The sequence below is a fragment of the Mustela putorius genome, unplaced genomic scaffold, assembly GCF_011764305.1.
Source record: "Mustela putorius furo isolate JIRA1106 unplaced genomic scaffold, ASM1176430v1.1 tig00003845_pilon_pilon_pilon, whole genome shotgun sequence".
Classification (NCBI taxonomy): Eukaryota; Metazoa; Chordata; class Mammalia; order Carnivora; family Mustelidae; genus Mustela; species Mustela putorius.
In genome coordinates, this window is record NW_025421998.1 from 76887141 (window position 1) to 76903678 (window position 16538).

The 16538-nt window shown below is 37.6% G+C and overlaps 1 protein-coding gene across 1 annotated transcript in view; it reads left to right on the forward strand.

Annotated features, from left to right (window-relative positions):
• KCND2 (potassium voltage-gated channel subfamily D member 2) overlaps nt 1–16538 on the forward strand; it is a 487179-nt gene that overhangs the window by 196333 nt on the left and 274308 nt on the right.

The following is a 16538-nucleotide window of genomic DNA, read 5'->3' on the forward strand; positions in this document are numbered from 1 at the left end:
TTAAGATAAGAATATCATTCCTTAGGGAGGAAGCAAAAACAACAAAAAAGTGTTTAGTTAAGCCTGCCATTCACTCTGTAATTTATCTGCAGTGCCTTGACAACTGTGACGTCAAAGTACATAAAGCTACAGCTTGCTGAGCCTATTTCAAATGTGGATCTTTAACGACAAATTGCCAGTTTCAGCCTTTTATGAAAAACACCATTGAGCAAAACTGAGACGTTTAGATATATTGTGATAGTCACCCTCTATAGTATAAAATTTTGTGAAAAAAATCTAAATTAGTAAGAATTCCTACAGTGAGACATCATATAATATCCTCTGAAGCTGCTATCACATGTAGTACTTAAATACATGTGTTTGACTCAAGTAGAGAAGGTACCTATTCTTCACTCAAGTACGTAATGGGGGCTCAGTAAAAGTTTGGTGACTTCAATGCTTGGGGATGGGGTTGTACATGAGGAGCAGAAATGGAGTAACAAAGGGAAAAGTAGCAACAGAAAGAGGACTAGGTCCCCATAGACAGTGGTGAAAGCCCTGTGGATTTGTGGGAAGGGCTCTCAGCAGCAGTGATGCATGTATGGAAATTGGAATTCTATTTCAGATGCAGTGTACATGCTGTAGTCTCTGCCATATGACTTGATTTAGAGGTATTAAGAAAAGAGACTAAGGAAATGTGATTTGTCTCAGGGTAAGTATACAGACATCTCAAGTTGTAGGCTGTGGACCATGTTTGGGATAGAGCACGTTTCCTTCATCTCACATCTCCACAAGAGAGCGAGACTTATAATCCACTCTGCCCAGGAAAGATGATATTAAGGTGAATGCTTCTAATACCTCTCCTACTTAGCTTTCCCTGAAGGGGAGATGGAGGGATTTACTTGTTGGCAGGAGACCAAGGAAGCCGACATCCACTAGGCCATGCCCCAAGGATGGGTGGAATTTTCTTTGACTAAAAGCAAAAAAGTAGTCCTCTGTAATTCTCACTCGTCTTCCCTCTCCTCTCTCATTCCCTTTTTCCTTTTTTCTCTGCCTCTTTCTCAAGCAAAACATTACCTCTCTTTGCTTTCTGTCTGCCTGTGGCTCAGAAAGAACTTTTCCATTGCAGTGGTCCATTTGGGGATTGAGGTAGAAGTTCTGAATTTTCCACTGTTGCATGTGCCATTAACAAAGCCAATAGTATATATTGTTACGTGGTGCTCTGTATCTACTCACAATTGATTGCAGTCTACACAAGGAAACCAGTCAACTGCGTGGCTTACTTTAATGTCCAATAAATCACTAGATCCAGGGGAGCATCAGCTCTCGGGAAAAAAATATATTTTAGAACTCCTCTGTGGACAGAGTGGGGAATTTGAATGGCAGATGCTTTTGTTATATAAGAAGTAAAAAGTGCAGAAGTCAGAAATCAATAAGGAAGTAAGAAACCAATGAAGTTTTGTAGCTTCTTTAGATGTTTCTTATAAAAATTAAAACAGTGAAAATAATAAGAAGTATCATTGATAAAATATATTATTATAGGCCAGGTACTATACTGTGTGCTATATACATTTATTTTATCAATTCTTCCAGACACTAAAAATTACAGACTGACAGATTCCTGTTTCTAAATAATGACTGAAGTTTGGTGTAGACTGATAAAGCCCAAATAATGAGTGACATAAGGTTTATACATAATAGCCAAACACATGACTTTAGTGATGTCACCTCCCTTTCCATGCCTATTTCAGACTTTGCTAATCAAGCACAACACAGTCACAACCAATCAATCTGCATTGATCCAGAAAGATGAAATCTATTCACCATTCTGATGCTGGCATATCCCCAGAAGGGCCTTAGCTCTTGATTTGCTATGCTTACATGGTACTTAGAAGTCTCAGTAGCTTAGAATAATTTTCTAAATAGCAAGTCACAGGCTAAGCCCACATGTACTGATAAGTCAAGAGAGTCATCTTTAGTATTTTTTCTGTTTGGGGAACTGTTTGGACAGTATTTATGTCTGTGATTATCGAAACTGGAACAGAAGTCAATAAAAGATGTTTTACTGATAAAAGGCTTTCTAATTTGATCACTTTCTTCTTATATAAGAGCTCATTTTATAGATAAGAGGTAAGGAAAATATGAAAATAGAATAGACCATAAAATTAAACTACATAACCTTTTAATATGGAAAGGTTTTTGAGTATAGTGACTTAGAATGCAGGCTTTGTTGTCAGATAGCTCTGGGTTCAAGTTCCGGCTCCATTACTCTATTTCCTTGTGTGAGTTACTTAGCAGCTCTACACTTTGATTTGTTCATCTGTAAAATGAACTTAATCATTAATATTCACTGCACAGTCTTGATGGAAAGGTTGAATGAGATAAGGTATCTGAAAGCACTTAGACCTGTACACATATAAACCATCATTCTTATCTATTATTGCATATTATAACAGAAGGCAGAGGTGATAGAATGCATGGCCTTCAAGCCATGGTCCTCATAGAGAAAAAATTGGCGTGGGTTTGAATCTAAAATTTCACTTGAACAATGAGTAATGTAATGCTTTCTGCTTTAAAACAACTGATGTAATGGAAGGATATTCCTGGGCCGCCTGGGTGGCTCAGCTGGTTAAGCACCTGACTCTTGATTTCACCTGGAGTCATGGTCTCAGGGTTATGGAGTTGAGCACTTCATTGGGCTCTGGGCTCAGCAGCACATCTGCTTCTCTCCCTCTCCCTTCACTCTTCCCTCTGCTTGTTCTCTCTCTCTCTCAAATAAACAAATAAATAAGTCTAAAAAGAAAAAAAGAAAATGAAAAAGAAAGGTTATTCCCCTGTAAGTAATGACTAAGTGGGAGACATTGAGCAATCTACCCAACATTTTTGAAACCCATTTCTATAAAATAATGATGTCAGTTTGGATGATCTCTTAATCTGTACAATTCTCAAAATCTATTTTTAGTTGGCATTAATGATTTAGCACTTCAAACTTTGTGCTTATCTTTGGGTTTTTACAATATTAATATCTTTATATCAATACAGAACCTAGAGAATTTCAACTGTTTCTGTTTTCCCAGCTTACTTTCTCTGTAGGAGTATCACAGTAAGTAAATGCTATTTCATTACTATGACTGATTATTGTATTAGCTACAGATTGGAAATAATAGTCATGTTAATAACATGTGTAAAGCAGCACAGTAAGAATAGATTTAGTGTAGATCTAGTGTTCACATTTTGGAATGTGTTATTGAAAACCATACAAAGTTGTATCAAAGAGAAAAGATGCCAAAGCACTTGATCTCATTAAAATTTCATGAAAAATGTCTGAGCTTTTGCTTATGTGCAATTTCATATGGAAAGAATCCATACTATTTACCAGGTCCTCAAATTGTCAGTGACCCAAAAATCAGAAAGTGTTTCTAGTACCTCTCATCTGTTTCCTGTCAGTTCTCAACTGACCTGTGTTCTTTATCTTTCAGTATTTTGCAAATGACAAACAGGATGATAGAAGTAGGAATTGCAGCCTCTTTATTCTGTTCTATCGCAGGGAAAGGTAATGCATTTCTTAAAGGAGAGTGTAATATTCATGCTTTCAGTAAATGGTTATGGAGCATTACAGTGGTGAAGGTTCTTCATTCCAAGTAACAAAGCTAAATAGGACTTTTTTTTTTTTAAAGCAAAAAGGCAGTTCATAAAAGGATCTTGGGTAATTCATAGAACAGCTGAGAAGTCTAGGCAGTCAAAATTTTATCTGAAACCATACCTCAGAATTAATCTGACAAAGGAAGGGCAGCTGAGAGAAGGAAATGCCAACTGTCCCCTGCATTTGTGCACTGATTCTCCAGGCTGTGTTCTTTTTGGATGCTGCTGCAGGAAGGGTCCCAGATCATGAGTCTGGTCCCAAGACACAAGGGAAGCTATGGAAGCAAATATTTAACATTTCTACCTTCTGTAAGTCAGTCAGTCTTTGATGTCAACCAAGCCTCCTTCAGTGAGAGAGTTTCCACAATCTAAAAATGGCTTCAGATGCAGGATGGGCCAAATGAAACTGCCATGTTGTTGATTCTCTGCCCACCATATAACCACACGGTGTGTGTCAGTCAAGTCTCGAGAAAGTCGAATGAATAATTCACATTCTTTGTTTTCAAGAGAAACAAAGTCTAGTTAGGATAATGGTTAAATGAAAGTTTGAAATTATGTAATAGGAGGTATGGGTGCCCAAGACAAAGAGGATGAAAACATATATACCAAAATTATTTGAAAACTGTCTAGTTAGTAACTTTCAATGAAGATAATGAATCCTTCATACACAGAAAAGCCTTGGATTTTCATCTCTGACTCCTCTTTCACACTTCTGTCTGATCTCCCAGCAAATCCTGTTGACTCTTCTTCAGTTTGTATCTAGAAAGTTATCATCATCATCATCATCATCATCATCGTCGCCATCCCCACATCCTAACTCCTATTGTCTGTGAAACAAAGCAGCCAGTAGGAACCAATTAAAATGGAAGTCAGAGCATGGCATATCTCTCAGAATCTTCCTGTGGCTCTAAATCTCTCCTGGGGTGGGGGGGATCCCAACTACTTAGAGTGGCTTGAGAAGCCGTACAAGTCTTGGCCTGTCCTCTCCACTGCTACTGCTCTGGCCACTTCCTGCACTCTGGCATTGCCTACACTCTGACCACACTTGCCTCCTGGCTGTTCTTCCAGCATAAGGGTTGTGTTCCTGCCTAGGGTGCTTAATCTTAATTTGTTGTTTGTTCCATCTGCCTAGAATGTTCTTCCAGAAATTATCTACATGGTATGTTCCTTCATCTCCTCTGGTCTTTATTCAATCATACCTTATTAGTGAACCCTTCTCTGATCATTCTATTTAAAATTACAATGTCTTCTCTCAAGCCCAACATGGCATGTCCCATTCCTTCCTTGCTTTACATTTTTCCATAGCAGTTGTAATTATCTAGTATTTTATATCGTTTATTTATTTTATGCATAATTTGCATCCATCCTCCCCTAGAACATAAGCTCCATCTGAGCTAGGATTTTTCTCTCCAGCTAGTGCTGTATCCACAGTTCCTGAAACAGTAAGTTCTTGGCATGTAGTAAACACTCAATAAATTTTTGTCTAATAAATGGTTGAATAAAAACCCCAACTGAAGGATAAAAACTCATAAAGATTTCTTTATTTTTTTTGTCTGACTTTTCCTCCTTAAGCCTCACAATGTATTTTCCTAGTAATTTAATTTTAGACTCTATTATTTCAGCATCCTAATTTCTCCTCAGTCTTCTGAATGCACAGTCCAGGAATCCTCTCTCTCCCCTAAATAAATGCCAGCATAAAGACACTTTCTTGTCCTCTAAATGTCAGGGAGAAAAGAACAAGGAAAAAGGTACAATTAATAAACTGAGAATTCATCTTCTACTTGCTTCTTTTTCCATGCTTTTCTTCCTTTTGCTTCTTTCTGCTAATGAGTCTCATCTTAGAATTTAATCTAGGCAGAAACACAAATGCTCCCAATTAGAAGGGAATGTTTCCCTGGTTCAAACTTTGGAAGAAGGAAATTCTTTTCCTAAGTGTGTCCTAGGTCACCAACTTCCTCCGTAATGAAGCATAACATTATTATCTTTATGTAGACTTCGTGGATCTCTCTTTAGAGAATTTTATCAAATGAGTGCTATAGACCAGGCACTTCCAGGAGCAGTCAAAGCTGTAGTGTAATGTCAATCAAAAAAGAAGAATATTAGAGATCTAAATTATTAACCCCACATTACAGTTTAGAAAACTGAAGCTGGACAAAAATAGGCAATGTGCCCAAACTCAACTGTCTAGGGAGAAACTTATAACCAAACTCACTTTGGCCTGACTCCAAAAATGGTTCTCTTTCCACTTCCCTACATCCTGATTACAAATATCTCTTCATGCATCCTGTCTCCTCTTTCATCATTACAGTTTTATTCTCAGTCCCCTAAGGCATTCTTAAGGGACTAAAAAACTTAAAGGGATTTGTTTCAGTACCAAGCCCCCCCCCCCCACTTTTTTAACATTGAAATTTGAATCTAGAATATAAACCACAGAAACATTATCCATTTTGAACACGTGTAAGGAGGTAAGCTATAAAACAAGCTAAAAACAGCCTGTGGAAGTTATCAGAGACATTTACATACTGATTCTAATTATATTTTATGGGCTAGGGAGAAACTCGGGGCAAGCTGAACCCTCAAATTAGGGTGATTGCCTCTTTCAAAGAAAGACCACTTTCTTTCCATTTAAACAAAAAGAAGCACATAAGAGACAAGAAGATTTAAGAGGCTTGACACTCTTCTTTACAAATTCAACCAAGATAAGTAATTCTTTTTCTTATAGACTATTAGAAAAATGAATACCTGCCCAGATAGTTGAGAGAGTGCTTTCTTTTTTTTTTTTTTATTTCCCCTGCTTTGATGTATAACTTGGACAAAAGGGAAAATGTGTCCCTTGTTTCTACTTCATACGTTATTGTTAAACCCACTGTGTAATTTTTATTCTGCTGTCACCTAGCACCTTCCATGTTCCTAGATGCCAAAACCCTCAGGAGACTGCTTGCCACTTCAAGGCCTCCTTGGTTATGGTGTCTTTAGCACCTTCTGCCCCAGGCACCCTCGCTGAAGGAACTTGCTCCTGTAGCCCCCAGCTCCTGCAATGAGTAGTACCGATGGACAGGATAGCAGCTAATTAGCCTCGGTGGCTTGTCAGGGCTGCCACTGAGATCACTCTGCTTTTGTCCTCTTTGTGAAAAAGTTTTCTTTATTTATTTTTTTTAATAAACTATTTATTTGTTTAATTTTATTTATTTATCTTGACAGAGAGAATGAGAGCACAAGCAGGGACACAGAGGGAGAGGGGGAAGCAGGCTCCCTGCTGAGCAGAGAGCCCAATGTGGGGCTCGATCCCAGGACCCAGGGATCATGACCTGAGCTGAAGGCAGCTGCTTAACGGACTGAGCCACCCAGGTGCCCTGCAAGCACGTTTTTACTAGGGTTCCTAGAGCAAGTTACAATTACTTTTTCTTTCCGATTAACAAAACATTTCATCCATCACTTCTCTGTCTTCAGGCAACTGAATGCAACTGATATTTCAGATACTTTGCCCCCCTCTTCAATTTCATTTGAAGACCCACAGATTCTGACATCACTTCCCTGTTCAAACCTACGTGGCTTTGTTTACAGTTTCCTTTTCATTCATGTTATTCTTTTCACCATGAGTATGGTTATAAGTGGCTAAATATTTGAGTTGCTATTTGAAATTATGTAATTGACAGAGACTTCTACTCTCAGGGTTTTCTAGGAGGTACAGGATGCATTTTCAAAGAAGACTATAAATATGTATGCAGATTAATGGAAATTGTGTTATTTTTGCAATATAAATAATGCTATTTTTATTTTTTAAAAAAACAGATTTCTGCCCTCCTTTAATTCTGCTTTTGTCACCTTTCTAAAATCATAATCTGCCCACTCCTGTACTTGTAGTTTTCCACTGCAGATCTAACAAATCAGTGGGTATGCTTAGTAAATTCAAGAAATTTTAAAATACGCTCAGGAAAGTTGGATCCTTACGTGCATCTGTCTTTAAAAATAACCAAAAAGACAATCACGTTCATCAACCTGAGTGGAAATTAAGTCACTTAGATATAAGAAATGTCAGATAAAATTACAAGATTGCAGTATTTTCACAATGCCATGAGATGTCTAAGATTTTTGGTATTGATTGCTTTCTCTACAAGCAATTTCATTGGTATTTTATTAGTGCACTTCCAAATGTATTGTTAAAAACATCTGTCCACTGTCCAAAAAACAATGGAGTTCTGTTGTCATTGTTAGTATGCAATGGTCTAAAGAATTAAGGCTGTTCACCGATACTTAACATTTGATAGCTGAAGGAGCATCCTATGAATAAGGTTATTAAACCCTAAAAAATTCAAATAGAGTACTGATATTTTAAAAGAAGAAAGTCCAATACAAATACCTGCCACTCTACTCTTTTAAAAAAAAAAAAATTCTAGATTCTGAGGTTCATTCAGCTTTGCCTTATTGAGATTAAATTTGCAGGTAACTGAGCATTTTAAAGAGTGAAGACCATAACTATAATGAGTCTCTGGCCAGGAAAAAAATATTACTATTTCTAATAATGTTCTTTTACTAGAATAATACCTTTAAGTATATAAACCCCTAGAATGCTTTTGGAGATATACCATTATAGAAAATGTGCACACTCTCTGCCATGAGCCCTTTCTCTTATTGGCTGAAATAATCATCTACCTTGTTACTTTATGCTGTATTAAGTGATAATAATCCCTATTTTATCATAGAATGTATGAACCCTTTCTATGAAAAGAAATAAAACAAGAATGGAACTACTAGAAAGGCCCCAGAGATGAAGAAATGTACTTTTCCAATAAGAACCGCAAGACAAAACCGTGTCACTATATTGATTTTCATATTTTCAATGGAGTACACAAATATCAAATATAAAAACAAATAACTGAGAGCAGTAGTTTGTTGCTCTGCTTTAATCCTCTTTTCATTTATTTGTTTACCTATGCTTATGTTCTCAACCATCTTCAGATCAAGCCAAGGTAGGCATGCTGCTGCTAGTAACAAATAGCCAAATCTCAAAGCTTAACACAACAAAAGCTTATTTATGCTCTTGTGAAATCCTATGGAGACTGGTGAAGGTAGCATGTAACTTACTAGTTTGTTCTGCTGTCTACTTTTTTAATGTAATCATTCTCTTACATGCGCTAAGATAATTAAATCATGACTTACTTTATACTTTGGCATATGTATTGTACCCTTCAAGACAGAGGAATTATGATTTTGCCTTTCAACTTGTATAATCTGGAAGAATACAATAATCAGGTTTCTCAAAGTAAATGCAGTCAATGCTATTCTTAAAAGTTATGTTAAGAAGTTTGATTTTTTTCATGTTTGTAATCTCTAAACTCAGACTCATAGATGTATAAATGAACACTAAGCTTTTGTTTTTATTTTGCAAATCACTTTGTATTACAAGGTATTGCAGGTAATGCATTATGTTAAGCAGAATTCTTCTATAAGTTTCAGTCACTCTGGTTCTTTCACATTTTGCTATGGCCTAGTGTACAATGAGAGACACATGCTTTAAAGTGCCTAATCTGTATAGTTAATAGAATGATTAATGGAATCATATAGTTAATAGAATGATTATTCTGCTGTTGGTCTTCACTTTTTACTCTTGGGTTGGTTGTAAATTATAGGTTGAATTCAATAGTAGCCACAGTATTTGAGATACAGAAAGAAATAAAGGAGGCATCTTTGATTCTTATATCTTTTACCACTTATATACTGGTTTATAAGAACTGAAGGTGACACTGCAAATTATATTACTCTTAGAAAAGGATTGCTGGTCATGGGTTGGGCTTTTTACCACACAAGCAAAATCTCCACATCTAGAAAACAAGGCCAGTCCTTTCTTGAAAGATAAGAATTGAAATATATATATATATATATATATATATATATATATATATATATCTAGCAGTAGAATGCCAGGACTGAATGCATTGGGTAAGGCAAACATTTCTCAATTTTCTCTTGTAGTTGGCCCATTTCTTTCAAGAAGAGCATGTTCCAGGCTACCCCATAGCATGTGATAGAACTACCTGGTTTTCCCCTAGCTGTCAATTAGACTATACTAGTGTATCAAATTAGGTTGTCAAGGGTCCTGCCTCTGGCTGTGTCCATTCTTGCAAGCTAGTTGGATAGTTTGATTTGACTGTTCAAGGTTATAAAACATTTATTTCCAGAGAGCCAAACCGAGGTATGACTAATTATTTGTCACATGAATCTTTTTAATCTCATCTACTTATTCTTTAGATGAGATATAAATAATACACAATGCCTGGGGGCGCCTGGGTGGCTCAGTTGTTAAGCATCTGCCTTTGGCTCAAGCCATGATCCGGGGTCCTGGGTTCAAGCCCCACATCGGGCTCCCTGCTCAACCGAAGGCCTGCTTCTTTCTCTCCCACTCCCCCCTGCTTGTGTTCCCTCTCTCACTGTGTCTCTCTGTCAAATAAATAAAATTTTAAAAAACAAAAAAAACCACAATGCCTGCCTTTAAGGGGCTTGAAATCCTGAGGTTAAAAAAGCAAGTCCATTTTGAAATCACAATAGCTATTTGAACTGTAGTATAGGAAAAGGACTGATTTGTTTCCTGAGGTGGTAGAAGAGTTGGGCCTTGCTTACTGTTTTTATTGCTATCAAATGACCACAAAATTAGCAACTTAAAGCAATGACCATTTATTACCTCACAGCCCTTGAGTCAGAAGTTTGAGTTTGACTGGGTCTCGCAAGGCTCAAATCAAGATGTCAGCAAAGTTCAGTTCTTATCTAGACAGGCTGGGGAAGACTGCCTCCTGCTCTTCCAGGTTGTCAGCAGAATCCAGTTCTTTGGGACTAGGGCTCTGAGGTCCCAGTTTCCTTGGTAACTGGGCAGGGGGCACTATCTCCTCTCAGAGGCCCCTCCCTTCTTTCTCTTGGCCCCTCCCCTCTCCATCATGAAAGTCAGCAACGGCACTTGAAGCTCTCGTGGTTCACATGTCTCTGACATTTCTTTCTGCTACCAGCCAGAGAAAACTTGTTTTTTAAGGGTTCGCATGATTAAATTAAGCCTATTTAGATAATCTCTCTGTTTTAAAATTAACTAATTAGTAATCTTAACTGAAACTGCAAAATCCCTTTGGTCAAGTGAGGTAACAATCACAGGAGTAACACCGGAGGGCAAAGGTCATGGGGTCATCATGGAATTCTGCCCCTTACAGTTAAGGGAAGTTTTTGGTTTTTTGTTTGTTTGTTTTTGCAGAGCGAAGGTTGAACTCCAGCATTTTGGAGTGAAAGGCCAAATAGAAGGGGTCATTAAAGTTTAGGTCATATTGTGAAGGAAGCTGGGAAAGTCCAGTGTGATTGTATCAAAACAAGCAAGAGATAGCCAATGTGGGTTCTTATGGAGAAATATTCCGATTCATAGATTTTTATTTCTGTGTGGTTGATTGCTAATACCGTATGGCAGATTGTATAATTGAGGTAGCAGAAGAAGAAGCTCTAAGACCATAAAGGAAGAACAGAGAGAAAGAGAGAGATCTGATTCAGCTCTTGGTAGTTGGAGATGTCTGGAGAGGGTTCCATGAGGAAACTTGAACAGAATTTTAACAAGTAGGCATAATTGGCAAGTAAGTGCATGGGGCAGTGATTGGACCACAGAAAGAAAACAAAATATCAAAGACTTGAACAATTTAGAGGGGAAGAAAGTGGCAAATGCAGGAAAAAGAATAAGTTTCAGTGATAACTGATGAGATCAGTTTGTATATGTTCAGTTTGAGGTGTTTGAAATGAAGAAGTAGGGGTGCCTACCAGTCAGTGAGATCAATTTGTCGACTTTGGGGGTAAAATTGGCAAAACAGAAAGATGTGAGCCTCATTTGCACATTGGTGATATCTAAACTCCTGCGTTTGAGAGAGTCTTCCCAAAGGAGAGGATAAGGATAAAGAAGTTAAAACCTGGTGTGGTACAGTGAAGAAGTAATAGGCGTAAAGAGGGTAGACGGTAAGTGTGGAGTCTACTTTTTCAGGAAGCTTGACTTAAAGGTAAATGAGAGCTACAACATAAAGAATGGTGTATCGTCTCAAACAGGGTCTCTCATGGGGTGCCTGGGTGCTCATTCGGTAAAGCACCCCGCTGACTCAGGTCATCGAGGGATGTAAGATCGAGTTCTGAGTTGTGAGAGGGTCCTGTTGTGAGATTGAGTCCTGAGTCAGGTGTTGAGGGTTGTGAGATCAAGTCCGGAGTCTAGCTCTTAAACTTAATCTTAAGATTCTTTCTCTCCCTCCCACTCTGCTCCTCCCCGCCCCCTCCCTCTTAAAAATAATAGTAATAATAATAATAATAATTAAAAAAAAAAAAACAGGTTTCTCAACAGCCAACAATGGCATGATTGACATTTGAATCTTGATAATTCTTTGCTTGAGGGACTGTTCTGTGCCTTGTAAGATAGATATTCAGCAGCCGTCTCTGAGCTCCACCCACTGGATGCCAGCAGCACATCTCCACCGCCCCCCACAAGCTGTGACAACCAGAATGTCTCCAAGCATTGCCAAATGCCTTCCTGGGGGGCGGACTCATCCCCACTTGAGAACCACTGCTCTAAAAGGTGTTCATTTTAATTAAACAATCCACAGATATAACTGCAGTGAGAGGAGGATAAGACTGACTATTGAGATGTCTAATGAGGAAGGAGAAACAGTGTGTTGATGGGATCATTGGGAATAGAAAACATTCAAAGATGGAAGAAAATAAACCCAGGAAAAAATGGAGAGTAATACTGTTCACGGGGTTTGGAAGAAAACTAAGAGAGGTTGTCAGCCAATGATATCACAGTCTATGATATTCTTATCATTAGAGATTAAAAAAATGAAGCCAACTGTCTCTGTTCTTAGCTGAATACAATCCTCCCACTTGTGTCCTGGCTTCCAGCCGGTCTTACTTTCCCAAGATTATTATTCTGGCAATGCTCCCTTTACTCTCCCTCTGTAACAAATTGTCCCTCTCTAGAGAGTATTCCTATAGTAAAATGATTGAATAATTCTGTGAAAACAGTGCTTGAGCCCACAGACTCTAAGGGTAAGTGCATTACTTTCCCATTGCTGCTGTAACAAATTACCCCAAACTTAGGGCTCAAAGCAACGCAAATTTACTGCCTTACAGTTCTAGAGGCCAGAAGTCCAAAATGATTCTTAGGTGGCTGAACTCAAGCTACCTGGCAGTACCGCGTGTTCCTTTCATCCCCTCATCTTTTCCAGTTTCTGGAGTCTGCCTACATCGCTTGGCTCATTGTCCCTTGTCCATCTTTAAAGCACATCATTCCAATTTCAGCTTCCATCATCTTGTATCCTTTTTATGATTTTGACCTCTTTGCCTTCATCTTGGAATGACCTTTATGATTACTTTATCACATTTCCAAATTCCCATTTAACACATAAGCTAAAAGACTAATAGGTTCCAAGGATTACGATATGCACATCTTTGAGGGGCCTACCATGGTATCATAAAAGACGGACCATGACAATATAATGAGATTATGGAAGTTAAATACATGGGGTTGGGTATGAAAAACTACATGTGGTAGACATTTGATGAAAAAGAAGTCAAACCTTAGTCATGATATGTGAAATAAAAGAGACTGGCCTAACTATAAGTTCCTTGATTCTCAAGACTGAGCTAGGATAGGATCGGTGTCCCTAAGCAAAGGGTAATATGGTGTAGTTGCTGTTCGCTCCATTTTATTCTCATTTTTATCAATGTACTAGAAAATTTAGCAGTTTAATTTCTGGTGCATTTGGAGGCCATCAGGTGTTCTTTAAATGCAGCCTCTCAAGAAAATAAAGTATCATTGGAACCATCTGGCAAGTCTACATTCACAAGGGAACAGAGTGGCAGACCCAACCTGCTTAGGATACACATTTCATGCAAATGTGTTAGGCACAAATGCTGCTGATCCCACGTCTGGAAATGGTCAATGTAGGTTGCTTTATTGCTGTGCATTCTATTATTAGCAATATGAAATTTCCAGTCTGTTTTCTTCTTTCTGTCACCTGAGATCAGTTCATAATAAGCTATACACACCACATTCTACTAAGCACTGACTCAGGAAAGAAAGTGATTTTAACCAGAAGTGGGTGTTGATGCCTAATACATGCAAATGTAACAAGAAACTATTAGACAATGAAAGTTAGCTCCCAGATGGTACTACCATCTGGAACATAAATCCATAAAGGTACTTCTGTAGTATTTTTGCAATGAAAAATCAGGCCTTACTGAGAATTTTTAATGGCCACTTACGAAGTTCACTGTTAACATTAGTGTTGATAAATGACAATTATGCATATATATACAAACTTGCATTCATCAAGGTAAGCTCTAGAAGCTTCAGGCCTCTATTAAAGAAAACGTATACTGCAAAGTAATGGATACTGGGGAGAATGCATGCAGCTAGCTTAGTAAATGGGATGTGAAAATTTTTAATTCCACATTTTAAAGTATTTTAAGTGCAGAAAACAGCATTCATGTATTAGGACTTTTCTGTTTTCCATTTAAATCCCTCGTACATATTAACTAAGTACTTTACTTAACTCTCTCCTGCATTCTCATTTCACAGACATACGAATAAGAGATAGAGAATTAGTATTTATTTGCAGCTTTAAAGTAAAAACAAATGGAGCCCCTTTGCTGTAATATGATTTCCTCTAAAGCAGATAGGGAAATAAGGATGGCTTTGTCCGAACTCTGTTGTAAGGAGTGCCTTTCTTAATGTCATTATGTTATCTGCAGTACAGATCTGTGGCATCCCCCGGATGGTATTGTGGTAATGGTTCTTTCTACTGATAATTTGCACAAAAACTCCCAAAATTATACTTGTATGCTTCTTTTTTGGAAAAAAATTCAAGGGACTTCTAGTTAGGAACTTAATTTTCTATAGGATATTTTTAGAAAATTGTATCCTTCTATGGATATTTAAAAAGCCATAGCAACAACAAGCCTATCTATATGCTACGATTTTATTTACATATTTATGTATTTTTTAACAGTGAATTGGTTCCACTGTTGCTGTTTTCTATGGAATGAGAGTTGAAGAACTTTAGGGCTGAATTTCAATGTGATCTATCTGAGAAATGTGCAATAAACAGCAGACAGATTGATTTCCTAGAAACCTGTCATAATGAGATTGCACAGGATATAGGCCCAGCTTCAGGCTTATTTTTCATTGATCCCTGACTGAAGGCAGGGATACTGCTGACCATGAAATCCCACTTGTTTCCATATTAGAACTTACCAAGGAAGCATGGTCATGGATGATAATAGCAGATTCTGGAAAGATCTTTATGAATACAATACACATAGACACACACACTCACTCGCGCGCGCGCGCGCGCGCACACACACACACACACACACACACAGTGCCTCTCATCCATCGTCAAAGTACCACTCCCCACTTGAGAGTCCCTGTATTTAAAAATGAAATGGAAACTTACTAACTTTTGATCCATTATGCATTTTATTGGTATAAATTCCTCAAATGTCAAGCATGAGTAATTCACAAAACATAGATGAATCGGCTCCTCTCATTTGTGAAACTCAGCACTTCATCTTTTTCATACCTCTGTAATGGAATAGGCTTAGTTATTAGCCGAGTGTAATTTTATAAAGATGTGTATTTGAAAGTAAAATGGAATTCATGATTTCGTCCATGAGTGGCATATTTAAATTCTGTTTCACAGTGAAGTGCTACATATAATTTCATGTTGGAATTTTAAGTATCTTCAGTGGATGTGTAACTTTTTAGCATTAAATATGTCCTGCGTGTTCATTCTTAGCTCCCTGGTGCCAGAAAACTTCAACAAAAGGATACAGAAGAGTCTAACAACACTAATATTGTTAGAAAATCATTATTAGCCAATGTTCTATTTTAGCAGTGGAGAACTGAGAGCTCAAGTCCCAGTTCCATCCCTGTCTGTTTTTATCTGCCAGATGCATATGATATCCCCCCCCAGAAAGGTTCAGAGGAATATGACAGAGTCAAAAACCAAATTAGCAGCCCTGGACTGTGGCCATGAACTGGGGTGAAATACAGATCAGCACAAATTTCTTCATTTCTCTGTTAGTCCAATTGTGTTTTTCTGATTGAAATAATTATAAATCTGATAGGCGTCTGTTCAATCAAAAACTACCCAGCTAATGGCAGGATACTAGCATTGATATTACCCAAATCAGATGCTAAAAATCTAACTTCTGGTTCATAAAGAAAAAACAAGAAGACTGAATTTTAAAGTCCCATCAGTAGCATAAAATGTCACATTTGGCTGATTGGTTCATTACATGGATTAAGAATATTGGTTGACTTATATTTCGAGATTTGAGTTTCTAGCTAGTAATTTACCTCTGATGATGGGAGGATACAGTGGAATTTCATTTCGCCTTCTTACTTAGTATTGAGCCTAGAATTCTAGAATGGCATGATATCTGAAATTGTTGTCCTTTTAATAAAGACGTTAGTATTTATTCTACACTTGTGTATGAAAGTTAATACCTACAGTACCTCTTTTCCCAAGAAACAGTCATGCTCTAACAAATGAAGGAAGCTCAAATTTTGCAGACCACTGTGCCCCACTACTATGACCACAAGCTATATCTATACAAAAGAAAGGGATAAAATTTACAAACTTTGTTAAATGAGCTGTGCACTATTAAGCTTTTTTCCCACTAGTAATGTCCATAAGTCTGGAACATGTATTTCTGTAAGATCCTACTTCATTTCCTGCTCTGCTATCAAGCACTTTAACAGAAGTGTGTTGCATGTGCCCTGCTGATTTATCTCTTTACTAGGTGAGCTTATGTCAACCTCTTTTTTTTAATGCAGAACCTGATGTTTTATGTCCTAGATCTCAAACCACAATAACATTTTTCAAAGGTAACATGCAAAGGTGATTCTT